Source organism: Zosterops lateralis (assembly GCF_965231275.1).
Source record: "Zosterops lateralis genome assembly, chromosome: 12".
Classification (NCBI taxonomy): Eukaryota; Metazoa; Chordata; class Aves; order Passeriformes; family Zosteropidae; genus Zosterops; species Zosterops lateralis.
In genome coordinates this window covers 9,004,345-9,021,023 of record NC_139772.1, presented here as the reverse complement: position 1 = coordinate 9,021,023, position 16,679 = coordinate 9,004,345, and the positions used below count along the sequence as shown (strand labels likewise).

At 37.9% G+C, this 16,679-nt stretch overlaps 1 long non-coding RNA gene across 2 annotated transcripts in view; it reads left to right on the top strand.

The window, feature by feature from the left end:
* LOC310914069 overlaps positions 1–16,679 on the top strand; it is a 53,147-nt gene that overhangs the window by 23,723 nt on the left and 12,745 nt on the right. Inside the window, exons 3-4 of one of the 2 annotated variants that reach the window (XR_014590959.1) lie at positions 9,037–9,057; positions 9,178–9,364. This is a non-coding gene — a long non-coding RNA (uncharacterized lncRNA). The remainder of the gene's footprint in view (positions 1–9,036; positions 9,058–9,177; positions 9,365–16,679) is intronic. The other variant, XR_014590958.1, reaches the window with a different exon arrangement.

Genomic DNA, 16,679 nt, shown 5'->3' with positions numbered 1-16,679 from the left:
CACTTTCAGATATATGTACCTGAGGTTACTACCTCCAATTTCAGATCATTTGCAGCAAACAAGTATTGACATTTTCTCTCTGTACAGATAAAACCTTATGGTTCCCAGTCTCCCCTCATCATTCTATAGAAATAGTCAAAGTATTCCATCATAAATTAACTGGGGTTTTTTGACAAAGTAAAATATCTGATCCATATGGCAGAACAGCTTTAGTTAGAAATGAATGTTCACATAAGAGATTTGTGGTAAATATAAACACAGTTGTTTCTGGTGAAGGAGCAAAGAAATTATATAGTCATCTTAATCTCTTGTTTAGACTATTGCCAGTCACTTGCAAAATGCAAATATCTTCCTCATTTGGCTCAGATTATCCTCCAAATTACACAGGAGCAGTCTGGGCAGCAGCAACCAGTCTCATACAAAAATGGTGAATGTATTTTTCAGGCTGGTCCCAGAGCCATCCTGGGTAGAAGGTCTCTCTTTGGCCCTGGAGGTGCCCAGTATGGGGCCAGCTGGAGGACCTGAGTGCCACAGGACCATGACGTGTTCCTCTCTCCCTCCCTCCCATCTCTCTGTCACTTCTGAGAACAGAGGGAGGCATTAATGGAACAAGTAAAGCAGGGAAAGGTTTGTATTAAAGCATTTTAATTCCTTGATGTCATTTGCACACTAACACTGAGAAGGCTCCTTACCAAAATTATGTCATTTAGAGTCTATTTGTGTTTTATAGTAGAACAGGTCTTTTCTCAAAGAGGGGTAATTTTATTTGGTATTACTGGTTTTATGAATGCTATTTTGAGTTATCTAATATTAAACAAAAAGAAGAACTTCAAAGATCAGTGTATGGGCAGCAGTGGTGAAAGTCATACACTTAAATCCTACCACTTTGCACAGAATTAGCAGTGCTGCCAAAAGGCAGAATAAGCAGTCCACAACATCTCAACAGCTCTCACTGGCTTCAGAAAAAAAGGTTTTGTAATCTGAGCTAAAGGAGATAATAGATCCAAGAACCCCTGCTCTTGGTCCAGTTTAATCTATGACTCTTGGAAAAAGTATTTTATTCTGTCTTACTCAGTTTGCCCGTGAGAAATGAAAAATAATGAAAATTCTCTTCCTGTTTTACTAGAGGTCAGTCATGAAAATACGGTGTGATTAATTATATACCAATTGATCTTAAAGTGTTGTTATCAGAATCCTATTCTCTACCTTCTTCAATGTGGAACTGTGAAAAATAGCTGTAGAAAATAAAATTTGAGACCTAGATTGACGAATAGTGAAAATACCCTTCAGTTTCATCATTTCTTGTTATCACCATTAGATATATCAAGATGTGTTACCACATTACTGAAAAATTACTGCAGTCTTTCCCTTTTATTACAATCCACTGGAATTATAAGGACCAGGAAAGGTGCCTAGGAGTGTGAGGGAATGGAATTTGTTAATTTTTTTAAAAAAATAAAATAAGAAGAAACAAGACCACTTGTGATTCATTTAATTTGTAAATTTCTTTATGAGCCATCACAATATTGTGAACTAATTACTCCATAATTTCAATTTGTAGCTCTGCCCTGGAGGCATAAATGCTATTGCCATTTTTATTAGCCAAAGATCTGGTATAGTTTTCTTTTCTTAGCAACAAGTGTAGGGAAAAGCATGGCCTGAAGGACTTGGCACCTACTCTTGCACCTAATTTTGGTAAAGAAAAATTATTAAATATCAATCAATAAGTGTTAAACTTAAATCTGTCCCCTCTGACATTGCAGCCTCAGAGGGGCTTGCAAAAATCCAGAGTGTCCAATGAGATGTTTTAAGTTTTAGCACCGAATGTGGTTGATACCAGGATCTCTTCAGAGAGCAGCTCCGGGTTTGCACACTCTGCTGCTGCAATTAGGTGTTTCCCCCACCTGGTTTTGATATGGTTTATCTGAAGATGAGAGCTGAAGCCCAAGCCTTTGGAAGGAAAAGAAATGAAGTTGGGAAACAGTTACAGGGAGCAGGGCTTGTTCTTTAGTTTTTCTTAGTGCTGGAAACAGACTTTGACAAGTTTTTTAGTCTACTTTCAAAATGTTCAGCCCAGTGCCACAAATCTCAAATAAGGAGTTTCTTAGAGATTCCTCTCTTAGAGATATAAGTGAGATTCACTCACCAACTCTTGTCAGACCAGGTCACATAAGTCTTAAAAACTATCCTTTATTACTTGCATATGCTTGATCAAAAAATTCATCTCTCAAAAGTCCTTTATCTTTCCTCACATCACATTTCCTTCCCTGTGCATACTGCTTTGGTGATGTTTCTGTAACAATCAGGTCACTAAAATTGCTAATGAGGTTTGAAGAGGCAGAATCTAGGTTTTGCCAAAATTCAGGGTGGTTTTGAGCTAAGCCAAACCTGTGGACAATCAACTGAGACCTACAACCCTGAGTTATTGCAGTTCTTTTAACCCTGGCTCTTGTCCAGATAACTCCTTAACCCAAACACTAGAAAATATGCTTCTAAACTATCCTCAGTGGCTCTTTAACATAGTGTGGATAAATTTCTTCTCCAGTTCCTCTGGAGTAGCAGGAGGCAAAGCACTCTGGCATTGTCACATTGCTGTGCTAAGGGTCCCTGAAGGGAGGCTTCACTCCTTCAGACAGCAGATTGGAATCAAATAGTGAGGAGCCTTGAGAACCAAGTTTTAGCTTGATATCTTTTATACAGCCAAGATCAAAAAAAGATGTTGGTAACCAAGTCAGGGGTGGAATTTATTTTTCTAGACTCAGTTTCTCAGCTCTGAACATGATGCATACTAACAAAATAAATGTTTTCATTGCACATGTAAAAACTGAAATTATTGTTGTTCATTGTGAGATTATTTCTGTTGATTGAATTCAAAGTTTTTGCATGGTCAGTGAATGGAACTATTAATCAGTGAAATTAAATTTAAAAAAGTAGAACATCTTTAATATAGACAATCCTTTATAATTTATAGAGAGACAAGGGACAGCATTTGTATGTGTAGAAGTGTATGGTGTGCACAGGAGAAAAATAAGGTGGAAGAAACAACACTAGAAGTTATTTGTTAAAGACTCATTAAAACTTACAAAGTTAAATGACTGTTCAGGTTAAGGACCTGTAAAAGGTATTAACATGTACAAAAAAAAAAGAATATGAAATTAATGAAATTAATTGGTCTTGCTTTAAAGGAGAATTTTCCAAAGGCTGGAGTTCTTGCAACTTACATTGGGAAGCTATGGAAAAGAATATTTCTACTTATTTGTTGATCCATTCAGCTGAACTTATTGTAGTTGTTTGTAACCTTGTTAATTGAGACAGATGTGATGTCATCTCTCAGTGCTCCCATCCAGCCTCTCTATGCTACAGTTAAGTTAAACCACTGAAGAGCAGTAGGGAGTACAGAAGAGTTCCGTAATTGAAAATAGGTGCATTTTTCAGTTGAACATTCCTGTAGTTTGGAGCCGAAACCAAGAGTGAATGTGCAACTTTGCTCCTGGGAGAACAAGAATGGGAATAATTCTCTAACTATCCCTGTTCTATGCAGTTCAAATCAGTGATCATGTTTTAATAAGTACCATCTCTCCATTATTGCCAATACTTCTAAGTACAACAATGTTACTGTGTCAACTTTTTATCGTAGCTTATTTGTAAGCAAATAAATTGTTACATTTCTAGAAGAGGGGGAGACACCATGAATATCAAGGGTAAGAATGAGAAAACTCAGAAATACAGTGTGAATACCTGAAGATAGACTCCAGGCTAGAATCTACCAGCAGAAAATATCTTTTTAATCAGAAGACAACACTGGATCTGGGATTCTTTTTTGCCCATCCCTTTGGGATAGCTGCTGTAGTGTATTAGTAAATAGCAAAGAAAACAAGAAAGACACTGGAAGCCTGAAGAGGGTTCAGCAAAGGACCACCAAGAGTGGCTCAGGTGTTGGGTCTTGTCCAACTTGGAAAGGACAAGGTTTTGGTGGGACCTCTCAGCAGCCCCCAGTGGTTGCCAGGGGGGTTAGTGAACAGGGTCCAGGTCAGAATTCTAGAGTTAAAAGTAAGCTCAGCTTTCCTTTTGAAAATATGTTAAAATATGATCATTCCATTTTCATCATATCCTAAACCAGTCAGGGAAGCAAAGTCCCTCTTTCAAAATGCCATGTTAGGGCATGAGTTAGCAAGTAGGATATTTTGATTACAGATAATATCCAAGAAAATTGTGTAATTGAGAAATACAGCCTTGAAGCTTATGTGCCTAAACACTGACAGTGATGGTTTTTACTTTATTAATTAATCTAAATGTAAAAGATGGGTCACAAAAACCTATTAGTAAACTCCATCGGAGTGTTTTCTTCTTACATTTTTTGTGTGGTTATAGTGATTTTTATATGGCTGATTTGCCTCCAGAGACACCTGATTTGCCTCAGATTCACCTGCACGTTTGGAATTGGCTCTAAAGTGTGGTCAACGTCATTGCTCTTCATAAGGTACATGGTTCAGATTGCAGAGCAGCTGTATTACTTAAGGCTCTGTGCATCAAAACTAATCTATCAGTAAAAAATCATTCCCTGAGATTTCAGTCAACATGTGGAAAGATGTTAGGTGGCAACTTTGCAGAAGCTGGGCAGATAGCTTTGAAATTCTGGAGTAGTCACTGCAATGTAGGACTTGTTTCAGCACACTGGGGGTTGCTCCTGGCAAAACCTATAGACACTATGGCAAGTATATTCTCTTAATTATAAATAAGTTTACTATAAAATCTTTTATTTCTTGTTAAACCTTAGATTGAAAGAGAAATTATGAAATGGAAAAGATGGATGTGACCTGGGTTTTGCCAGGGCACAGCTGCCCTCAGAATCTGGGTCTGTGAACAGACTAGTTGGAATAAACTTTAATTTTCTTTGCAAGACAGGTTAGACAGCTTTTATATTTGTGGGCAGCATTCAGAGGGACACTGTGACAGGCCCTAAAATCCTACAGACCTCCAACAGTTTAGTATGGAGTGGTCATCATATTACTTCTTTCATAATGTCAAACTTTACAACCCAGTCACCACCTCTGGAGTTATTATATCTGTTTCATCTTTCCTGTACATGAATATGAGAACTACTCCTGCAGAATTACAGTTTGGAAATATCAACCATGTGAAATTGAATTTGTTAAAATGCCACAAAATATAATATTAGTTGTAGGCAAAAATCAAAGGTAACTGCAAATATTTTTTTAAATTCTACAAATAAATAAAACCAATGTAGCTGCTGAGAAGAAGACAATTATTATGAAGGATAAACAAGAAAGAAAGAGTATTATTAACTACTGCAAGATAAATAGTCTCAGCATTCTGAACATTAAATTTTTTGCCTGTCATTCCATGCACAGAAAATTCAAAATAAAAAGAAGTAGCAAAATTATCTTGTAAGAGGAAGCTCAGGAATAAATGTTAATGGGTTACATGGGACATAGCATTTTACTGTGCTCCATATTCACTTACGTTTTTCTGTACCTGAGCAGGGGGAAGTGTTTTTGTCCTTTTTTCCTCACAATTAACATGTCAGGGGAGCTGCCTGACTGCACATGATGAAAGTCTGCAGGTTCTGTGACTCCCCATGACAAAAAAGTATGACAAAGTCAAAAGGAAAAGAATCAAGCAGCTTGGACTGGTTCAAGGTGTTCTGAGACCTTCACTGATTCAGAACTATTGAAAATGTGTAAGAGAAATAGCAGAAGGGAATTAGGGTGAGGACAGGAAACCAGGTCAGGTTAGAAAGGCTGGATCTGCAGGTGAGCCTCAGAATTTCACCATATTTCTCGTGTGAATTATTCTCTTGGGATTACCAGCTCTCTCTAGAGGTTCATGATTCCCTGAAGCCTGGCAGGGAGCAGAGCTGGTGTCAGTGCCAGCCTCTGCTCCCCCAGCAATCCCAGCCTTGGCTCAGGATGGGCTCAGCTGCCTGGGGATGTTGCTGGGTGTGTGGTTGTTGCTGGGTGGGTGTGTGAATGGTACTGGGTGTGGTACTGGGTGTGTATGTGGATGTTTTGGGGGGGGGGGGGGGTGGGGGTGTGGATGGTACTGGGTTGTGGATGTTGCTGGGGGATGTGGATGTTTGTCTATGTGGGGATGGTAGTGGCTGTTTGTGTGGGTGTTGCTGGGTGTGTGTGTGGGTGTTGCTGGGTGTGTGTGTGGATGCTGCTAGGTGTGTGTGTGGATGGTAGATGGTTGCTGGGGGTGCGTGGATGTCACTAAGTTTGTGGATGTCACTGAGTATGTGTGTGGATGTCACTGAGTATGTGTGTGGATGTTGCTGGGGGTGTGTGGATGTTACTGGGGGTATGTGGATGTTACTGAGTTTGTATGTGGATGTTACTGAGTATGTGTAGATGTTGCTGGGGTGTGTGGATGGTAGTGGGTGTGTGGATGTTGCTGGGGTGTGTGGATGGTAGTGGGTGTGTGGATGTTGCTGGGGTGTGTGGATGGTAGTGGGTGTGTGGATGTTGCTGGGGGTGTGTGGATGGTAGTGGGTGTGTGGATGTTGCTGGGGGTGTGTGGATGGTAGTGGGTGTGTGGATGTTACTGGGTGTGCACACTGGAGGGTGCTCTCATTTAGAGAAGAAGGAGCTCATCGTGCCTGGGTCCTCTTGCAGGCAGGGAGTGAGATGGAGGAGCTGAACTTTTGACATCTGGTTGCTGTCAGGGAGCAGGCAGTGTCTCTGGGGCATTACTCTGACTCCACTTTATCAGCCAGGCTGGACAATCTTTAAGTAATTTTTTGTGCTTATTCAAAAATTTGGGCTCAGCTTATGATTTGCATTGCTTGCATTACACATGCCTAATGTACCTACATGCAATCCTGTACTTAAATGATTTTCCTATTAGTGTATTCCTCCTTGTTTATATGTGTATTTATTCCTGTTTTCCACAGGCTGTTTTGAATGTCATTGGGAGTTAAAGAGGATGCATGGCACATTCCAAAGAGTTATAGTAAAAGACAATAGAGCATATTTCTTTCATGCCTGAGTATATTAATTCTTGCTTATATAAGAAAATGCACCAAAAATTTTGTAAACAAGGAATCAGTTGAAATCAGATTATGCATGAATAATGATATGCAGCATTATCTCAAATAGAAACAACAACAAAAAAATAGGTTTAACTGCTAATGGGTTTAGGAAATATTTTTCTTTTTCAAAGGAAATTACTGTGTAATAAAAACATACTTTTTAAAATAAATGGATTAATTTACCTTTTGTTTCAAGATAAATAAATAATCATAAATACTGTACTTAGCATTAGAGGAGGTATAATTCTCTCACATGCATACTTGTGTCGGTGATGGAGTTTGACCTTGGCTTTATGACACATCTGCTTTCTTTAAAAACTCTTTCTGGGTTTTATGGCTGCTCCTTTACCTGCAGTCCCTCAGTTTGTTGGTCACTGAAACTGATTCAGAGCATATCAATGGGAAATTCTTCCCACCTTCACTGGGTTCCTGTATCAGGCTCTGATTTGATCTGATCCTTGCCCATAAAGTTCCTTGCAGCATTTCTAGAGACTTCAGTGACTCTTCTGGTCAGCACTTTCTGTGTATCATTATGCACCTACAGTCATAATTCACTTTTTTCATTGACTTTTCCAAGTCTGTTGCATCAGACATTCTTTTCCATGATATTTTTTAAAAATGCTTTTTCAAAAAGGCTGTGGAGTTGTTTTCTTCTTTTAAACACCAGTAACATATAATTTCTTTCCTGCCTGTATGTTTTTAACCTTAATGCCAGAGGATAAGAAAATAAATAGCACAGTATTTACATTCCATATTCAGTTTAGGTGTGTGAGTATAGAAGGAGAAATTTTTCCTTTTGTTTATATGAAAAAAGCTCCATAAGTGTTTGCAGGATTGAGGTTTTAATTTGTAACCCTGATCTGGCTGCATGAACAATCCTAATAAAGTTTAATGAACATTATTAAAAGTTTATATGCAGGCAAATAGGGTTGCACATTTGGAGTAGTCATTACTACTCTCCAAAAGAGAAGTGGCTTGAAGTAACTCCAATTTTCCATTCACAGAAATAGGGGCATCAGGACAGTCAGGAGCAGAACAGGATCCCCTCATCTTCCAGACAAAACATAACAGAATACTGGGGCTTTAAACGGGAACCAGGAGTGCTTCTTTTGTGAAGTAAGAAAGAACACACTCCCACAGAATGTTATTGGAGTTCACACCTGAGGGATAATGCACATGCTGGAAGGTTCCTTGCAGCAGCCTCAGAGTGCAGTCAGAGAGCTCTGGCCACTCATCCCTGAGAGCCAGCCCTGTCACACTGGGGTGCAGTAAGGAGGAACACAATATCCAGTTTCCCTGGTGTGCACCAAGCCATGTTGTGGAGCTGTTTCTCTATCACTGGCTAATTTTTTTGTCTCAATTGAGAAATTATTACAAATACTAGTAAAAGGCTTTCACTGAAGCCAACTTACCAGTACAAAAACTGCTTAGCTTCCCTCCTTCTTTGCTTTGGCTTATCTTTATCATGAAACAAAATCTTTACCTGGAACAAAATCCTACTGTACGGTTTGCCCAGCAGAAGTTAGTGCCCAGCTCAAGTAGTTATTCCTGTGAACTGGGTTCTTTACCTGTGGCTTCAGATTGAATGTCTGAGATGAGAGGGTCTGACCTGGAAGAGATCATCATGTCAATAAATTGACTTTTTGAAAAATCTCATTGGTTCCAAGGGAGGTTAGTCCTGCAAATGAAGTTACTCATGTACTTAACTCTTTGCTGGATCAGGTACTGTAAACTCTCTGGGGGAGGACCCATGTTTTCTTTTATTTGTCTGTAAAGTGCCATGTATACCTATGGCACTGTATAAATAAATAATAATAATAGAAACAATAAAAACCATCTAGGGATTAAGCAGGCCTTTTAAAGAGGCCAACTGTTCTTCACATAAATCTTGGATCTAATTTGAGCTCTAATAAGCTCCATTTCCTGCTTTTCCAATATTTTTAAGCCGCATTGCAATAGCTATCTTTTTTTTTTTTTTTTAACAGGTGTTTTAAGAGGGCCCTAAGGCAAGTATCTAATCAACCTAATGGAATTTTCCATGCAGTTAAGTGTTTTATTCAGCTCAAAACATTGTCTTTGATTAGACTTACCACCTTCCCTTTTGCCCTTTTACATTGTTTTGGCAGGCTCTGCAGGTGGAAAAGCTCCATCTCTGCTGCAGCCCCATCATGTGTGAAACAGCCTCTCAGTGTGTGCCTGCTTGGCTGCCTTTGAGCCAAAGGAGACAACTTCAGAGGCAGCTCCAGAGCCCCAGCCTTAGATGTGCGGGTGCCACGTCGTATCTGTAGGATGGCCTTTTGTACAAGGTACTGGGTTTTTGTACAAGGTACTCAGTTTTTAATGAGCCAGCCGGTATCCTGTGAGTGACCCCATCCCAGTGCCTGCAATCCAGCCCAGCTGTCCTATCCTGCAGGATTTGCCAGGACTCTGAGCTAGGCTGTGGAGTCTTGCTGAACCCTGGCTGCCAGGCCTGTGCTGAGTCTGAACTGGATTAATTAAAGCTGACTCCTTTGCCTGTGAGAACCAGGTGGTAGAGGAGGTTTTTCTGCAGACTGTTGCCAGCTCAGGTGCTTTAAACAAACCCTTTTAGCCTCCCCAACTTTTTTTTAACTTGGTTTCCTAGAAGGAAAATTGGTTTCAATCATATGAGGATATAACTTATTACATTATGCTTAATATTTTCCTGCCTCCTGAGGTGTTGTGAGGATTTTTAAGGTAATATTTATACAGCATTTTGAAGACAAAAAGCATTGCATAAGTGATAATTATTATCTACATTTATTTTCATGCCTCAGTTGAAACATCTTTTTCTCTTCATGTAAGAGACTTAATTTTTCTTTTGCCTTTTTTTTTCTTTTTTTTTAATTACTATGTTATTTAACTTTGAGACTTCGGGGTATAATTTTGGAGAAGAAAACTGCTGTACAGATTATATTGTACTGTGTCATATAGTTCTTCTCTTTTTTGTTTTTCAACCCATGATGAACTGATGCTTTCACCAATCCAATCTGCAACCAGAGGTTTATTCATGCCAGAACACAAGAATAGTTTGATTGTTCAGGAAATCAGCCAAGACTCAGAAGGCCTAGATTTTCTCCATTCTGATGCAGGTTTCTTGTTTGACATTGGGAAAATCACTTAATTTCTTCATGTCTCAGCTGGCCATCTGCAAAGCAGAAATGGTGCTTCCCTACTGTGTACTCGGGGTTTAATATTACTTTTCTATATGGGGCAGTGTTCATAAGGGTGATAGGAGAACCAATATACTTCAAAAGGCATTTTTGATCTCCTGTCTGCAGATCACTCATAGATCCAGTGACTTACAAAATGGATGTGGGGCCTATATTTCAGAAATACATACCAATTTAACTCTCAATTAACTGTTCGGTAATTTTTTATTCATAATACTATATTTGTGGTTTTATTGCATTTATTATAGCTACATTTAGTTGTTAAATATGACAGTTTCCATATTCTTTGGAAAGAATCAGTAAACAATCTTTTCAAGATCATTAATAGGCATTTCTTTGTGGTCCCTGTCAGTGTCTGCTTTCCCAAAAGAAGATTTATGCAGTATTCAGGGTTTGGCTCACAGAAAAATGGTGATGCAGTTGTCTGTAAATTTTGCTTTGGATACGTATTTCTATGATTTTGTGCTGGATACAAGCAGCCATTTCATTCTGTTACCTGGAGACCATTTGTTCTTGCCATGATATGCAAAAGCATACTTTCATCTCTCCTCATACCTTCATCCATTTATTACATTGATTGCTGCTGGTGGACTGTATATTGGTGATTGGATATGGAAACATAGATGTTCATTCTCCTTTCTAGGAGGAGCTGTTATACTCAAGTTATTCTCTACTTTGCATAGTAGGGGAAAATATAAAGCTATTGTACAACGAAAGACCAGACAAAAGCTTCTAAACATAAACACTCATAGTTTTCATTACTTTCTTGATCAGCATGCAGTGCTGAAAAGGTGGGTAAGATGGAGATAAAAATTTATCATATTTCAACTGAATTCAGTTATGCTTTTCAAATGGTTCTTCTATCCCAGTGGGAATGAACCATGGCAAGATAATGTTACTTAATAGTTTTATTTCTAAAATGCATCTTCTTTTCTCTATGCATGCAAGTGCTTTACAGCTTCAATAAAAACCATTGTGAAACAGATGCTAAAACATTATCCTAAATATCATTTCACTTTCTGCCTTAAATGTAGGCATTAAAGTAGTAAAAGGATGTCTACTACAAAAGTAAAAATGAAAAACAGGAAAGTTTGCATGTGTGGATAGCAGATCATTCTAATCATGTTGGAGTTTCTCTCAGCTGCAGTTTCAGTATCTTGAAATTGTACTGGATAGTCTCAGATCCAAATTTCCTCCCTGAAATAAGGTTGGTTGTTTGAGACATCAGACATAATCTGACTGTGTTCCTGTGGAGTAATGAAGATGAAGTTACTACCCATAAGAGGCTTTGAACTCTCTATACTTTGGCAGTTGTTAAAGTTCAATAATTGAATTGACTCTTACTGGAAGCTGATCCCATGGAGTCATGGCATTCCTGTCCAGTTCTGGTGGTCTTCCCTTGCACATCCAACTCTGAAAGGGGAATGTGTGCTTTGAGGCCATGCCATGATCCTCTGCCTTTGCTCAGACTAACCAGGGAATCTGCCTGTAGCCAAGAGGTGCTTAGGAGAAATGAGCCCCAGGAATTAATTTTGTTCTGAAATACAGTTTGGCACTACATCCTGAAAATTTGTATCTTCAACTTTCTCTTACAAAAAAAAGGTGTTGAAAAACAAATTCTGTCCAACTAGGGAAGAAGGTCTGTAAGTTGTGTCCTGCAAATCACCATTGTCTTAGATAGAAATAATAGATTCTGTTAAAATGAGCTGCACTAGGGCAGTAGATCTGCACATCAAGTGGTTTTCTCTTAGCTCTATATTCCTATTTGTGATACCAACACCAAAGTATTTTATTGTGTTTTGATATCTACTGGCTTCTGGCAGATGCACTTTTTAACCTGCATAGTGCTATCATTAAGCTGCCTAAAGTTTTGCTTTTTAACTGAAGCTTCTACAACACTGCCAAAGGTGAAAACGCCTCAGAAATTAATTTATTTGCCTTTCACTGTGTGTGGTGATGCAGGCAATATAAGACAGTACAGTGATTTCTTGAGTGAGAAAAAGTAGCTATCACTTATTTAAAATTCTTTTGCCTAAAACTTGAAGCTAAAAATAGTATTATCTCACTAAGAAGTGAATACTCAAACCTGAGGTGTTAAAGAGGGCTTCCATTAACTTAATTTTAATTATTTGTTTGGAAGTTATTAAACTTCCAGAAAAGACACCTAGAAATGAAAAAGCAGGGCAGTAAAATCTCAGTAGTACAGAACCAAACATGTACTTACTAAAAAGGGAAGTAAATGTTGTGATGCCAGGTGGATCTTAGAGTGGAAGGATTGTGTGTAACTCTGGACAGTTAACTGGAAACAAGATGATGTCAGGAAATTATTTCCTATAGGTCAGTGGTTGTGCAGTTAAGTTCCTCCATTGCAGTACATTGATGGGTATTTTGATGAATTTGCCAACCACAAGTCCAGAACAGGTATGTGGGACCCCTGATAAATCCCATTTTAGGCTGAGAACAAGCTGAAGTAATGATTCCACTGAAGAATGACCTACAGGACCCCCAGAAGTTTTCTATGGTCACTGCCTGGAGTGGTGTCTCACTTGAATGCTTTCCTTTCCCAGTGTACAAAACCTTCACACACAGCCCAAAATTTGTTTTGTCCCCTCCACTAAGGGAGGTCTTCCATTAGTTTCTGGTCTGTTGTCACCTTGACATCACTCGTGCTCATGATCTTTTTCTGCACATATCACCAGTTCATTACAGAAATACACTCTGCTCGAAGATTTCAAGTCAAGTGCCCCCAAACATTAAAGCTATTCAAAAGCCAAACACAATTCTGTATCTAAATTTTGCAGTTCTTAAAGAGAATAAAAACAAAATGCATGGGTGTGATGTTGGCTCAGTAACATAATTAGCAAACTTCTAATTGACTTCAGGAGAACAGGTTTGCATCTCAAACATCGATAGCTCCAGCCACCAGCATGGTTTCAAATAAGAAGCTGAATGTGAATCCTGCTTTATTAATTTCTGCTGAAAAGTGAATTTAACTTTTCAAGGTGTTTTCTGCTTACATTTTATTTAGTTACTGTCCAAACTAAATTTAACTTTCCTAAAACAATCTGAGAATTTAAATGAGTTTCCTGTCCATGCACATTTGTGATTTTTTTGTACCACTCATTTCTTTTTTGATAGCACATTGTTTTATTCTTTCAGTCTAAAAAAAAAAAAAAAAGAGAGAGAGAAAAGAAAAACCTGACACAAAAGTGAATTTTTTTTTTATTGCATTTCATTTTAAGTCGTCTTTTTAAAGATCTGTCATTTATACAATGACAAGAAAACTTTCTAAATTGGAACTAATTTATGAATTCCTTCTTTTTGGCATAATGTCACTTTGCAAGTTAAAATGATAATGACTGGAAAGATCAAATATGTTTATCTAAAAAAAGAAGAGGGGTTTTAAGAGTTTGTGCTCATTAGAAATCTTCTCAAACTCTGTACACAGCAGGTATTATAGATTTTTTGAGAGCAAAAAACCTTTCGGTGAAGAAAAAGATGTAGCTGAGAATGGGAAAGGTTGAAGAGAGCTCAGAATCCCTTTGTCTAGCAACTATAAATGGGTGAAATATCTGTTTCTCACTTATGTGATTTTTAGAATGAGATTTGATTTTGACACCAAACCGATCCTTCATACTCATGTATGTGATTGGATTCTTCCCATTCAGTCTTCCATTCACAAGCAATCCCTCAATTGCACAGATATTCCCAAGCCAGTGTGTTACCTGTTGTTTTTTATAACTTCTCCTTTGTAGCAGTGATTTAGGAATGTGCATCCAAGTGGCTTACAGTGGACCTTCAGTACACTGGAAAACTTTGTGACCTCTCTCATTATGAGGATTTTGATGCAAAGGAAACAACTAAGCTGTAGCAAATGAAGTAGAATTAATACCATTATGCTCACAATATGCCCACTGCCCGGGGCAATGCTGTCGACTGATCTAATAATACCAGAATCGCATCCTCACACCATTGTAAAATGCATCCATATGTTTCTTATCAAGGCCACTGGTGGCACAAGTCCTTGATCCAGGCAAGTAATAGTCTTTAAAGCTGCACAGAAGAAAAGTTTCATTTGGTGCTGTTCCTGTGCCCTGCATTGTTGCTTCCTCTTACATTTCTAGATTTCTTGTTCCTACCAGTGATGTTGGCATGTCACCATCTGTTCCCTCTTCCAACATGTCAGTTTGTGTCTTTATCCTATGTTTCAGTCTCTTATGATGTGCTCTTCACTAATCAAGTCTTTAAAAGTGGTGTGAGGAAGGTATTAGTCTATGATATAAAAAGGAAGAAATCTGTTTCTCCCACTCATTTTCTTTCAGTGAAGATGTGCAGATTTTTAAAGCAAGTGCTTAAAAATAATTATGGAAAAATTATGAAAATGCTACAAAAATGCCATACGAGATTTTCTTATGCTTTGTGTAGGCACAACTGGATTCAGTGCAGATTTCAGATTGCAAGCAAATAAGGAAACTTCTGCCTTATATTACCAAAAATGGATGGGCTTGTAGTTTCACCTTAATGCCATTTTAGGTGCAGCTTTCACACACACGAAAAAATCCTTCTAATATCTAATGCAAAAGCATGCAAAATTAGGAAAAAAAAGATAGAAACCTGAATAAGATAAAAAGTATACAGACTATATTGTTTAATTTCTGAATTACTCTGAGTATTGGTTTCTCCCTCAAGATCATGAAAAACTTTTCTATCCAGGGTTTTACTTTGGCACCACTTGTCACTGAAGAACATCCCACATCTGAGTGTTGATCTTTGAACCTCTGTCTTATTCTCACAAGCTTCCACTGTCATGTCCTGATGATGCTACTTTTTTTGACTAAACACATCTTCTGAGAGTCAGTTGCTTTGGACATGCTGAAAAAAAAAAAAATAGTGAATTAGTATGCATTATATTACCCAGCAACAAATAAGTATGATTTGTCTTTTTGTTTATAGAATAATTTGTTGGGGTTTTTCCATCTTTTGTCAGCAAAATTTCTAAGGTAGTTCCAGAGTGATCTGGGACAAAAGCCCTCCTGTGTGTGCAGTGCTCACACTGATATTCCTGAGTAGAGGATTTGGTACCACTCTCTATTTTATATTCAGTGTCAGGAAGATGAAAGCTTAAATAAGAAGACTACAATTAGTTAATGTGCCCTGTTATACAAAGCTTCAAATCTCGAGTGAAATATGAAAAGTGAACACAAGAGCAGGTGCTGCAGCTGGCTGGCATTGAAAAAAAGGTTTCATTGCTGTCACATATTTGAAGCACAAGAAGATGGGAGTGTCTATGATCAACATCATATTAAAAGCCTTTTCAAAGAAAATAAGTGATCCCAAACTATTTGGATGCTATCCAGATTTCTTTGGAAGCTCTCTAATATGAGAATAATTGAAAGCAAATATCTTGATAAAGATTTAATGTTTATCTTTATTCTGAGATCAGAAATTTATCCTACCACTTTACAGTGCTCAAAAGGTGCGTGGATGTGGCACCTGGGAATATGCTTTAGTGTTGAACATGGTGCTGGATTTGCAGTTGGACTCGATGATCTTACAGGTCTTTTACAGCCTTAAGGATTCTATGTTTAGCTGTCACATTTATAGGATCATGTTCTTGACTTATGTTCTTTATTTCAAAGATAATTTGAGAAACAGTGAAATGCACTGAGGTGCATCCTGCTAAGGATCCATAACATTTGTGAATCAACAACCTTTTCATGAAGCTAAATGACAGTAAAAGATGATTATACAAAATATTCCTGAACTAGATTTTGTCAATCTGTTACAGGTAAATATAGGTAAAGATGTCCTTGAAATTATATATTTTAAATATTTTAAGTTATTTGCCGAGGATGGTGGGGCAGAATTTAGATTTTTAATGAAATCCACCAAAACCACAATTTACACCAGCTATATTATAAAATAAAAGATAAGCTTTTGAATAATCTTTTCTCTTTTTTTATGCATTAAGCTAGTTAACAATATGACACCATAGGACAGTGAAAATTCAGTTCCAACTCCAGATCACAAACTGAATCCTGTTCCCCTTCCTTTTTGCCTGTCTCTGCATAGATAGAGCTTTATTTAAAGGCATTAAGAGACTGTTACAATCTTTACATTTATAGAGAATGACAGGGTATAAGAAGAATTAATTCATGGTTGTTTCTCCTTCTATACTTGTGGTTTTAATCCCAGCTAGAGATGAACCACACAGGTTTTCAAGAAGGAGCACAAAGACTGAGAGAGATCTGCTCCTGAAGGGTTACTTGCTACAAGAAATTATCTTCACATATTGTATTTCCTTGATAGAAAGTCCTGGATATGTCTACAAGTGGTGACAAAAAAGGTTTGTCCTGAAAACACTCTTGGATATTGCTTGGTGCAAATGTTGAGTCACCACAGTGGTGTCAGGATAGAATTGCACTGATGTGTCTGAG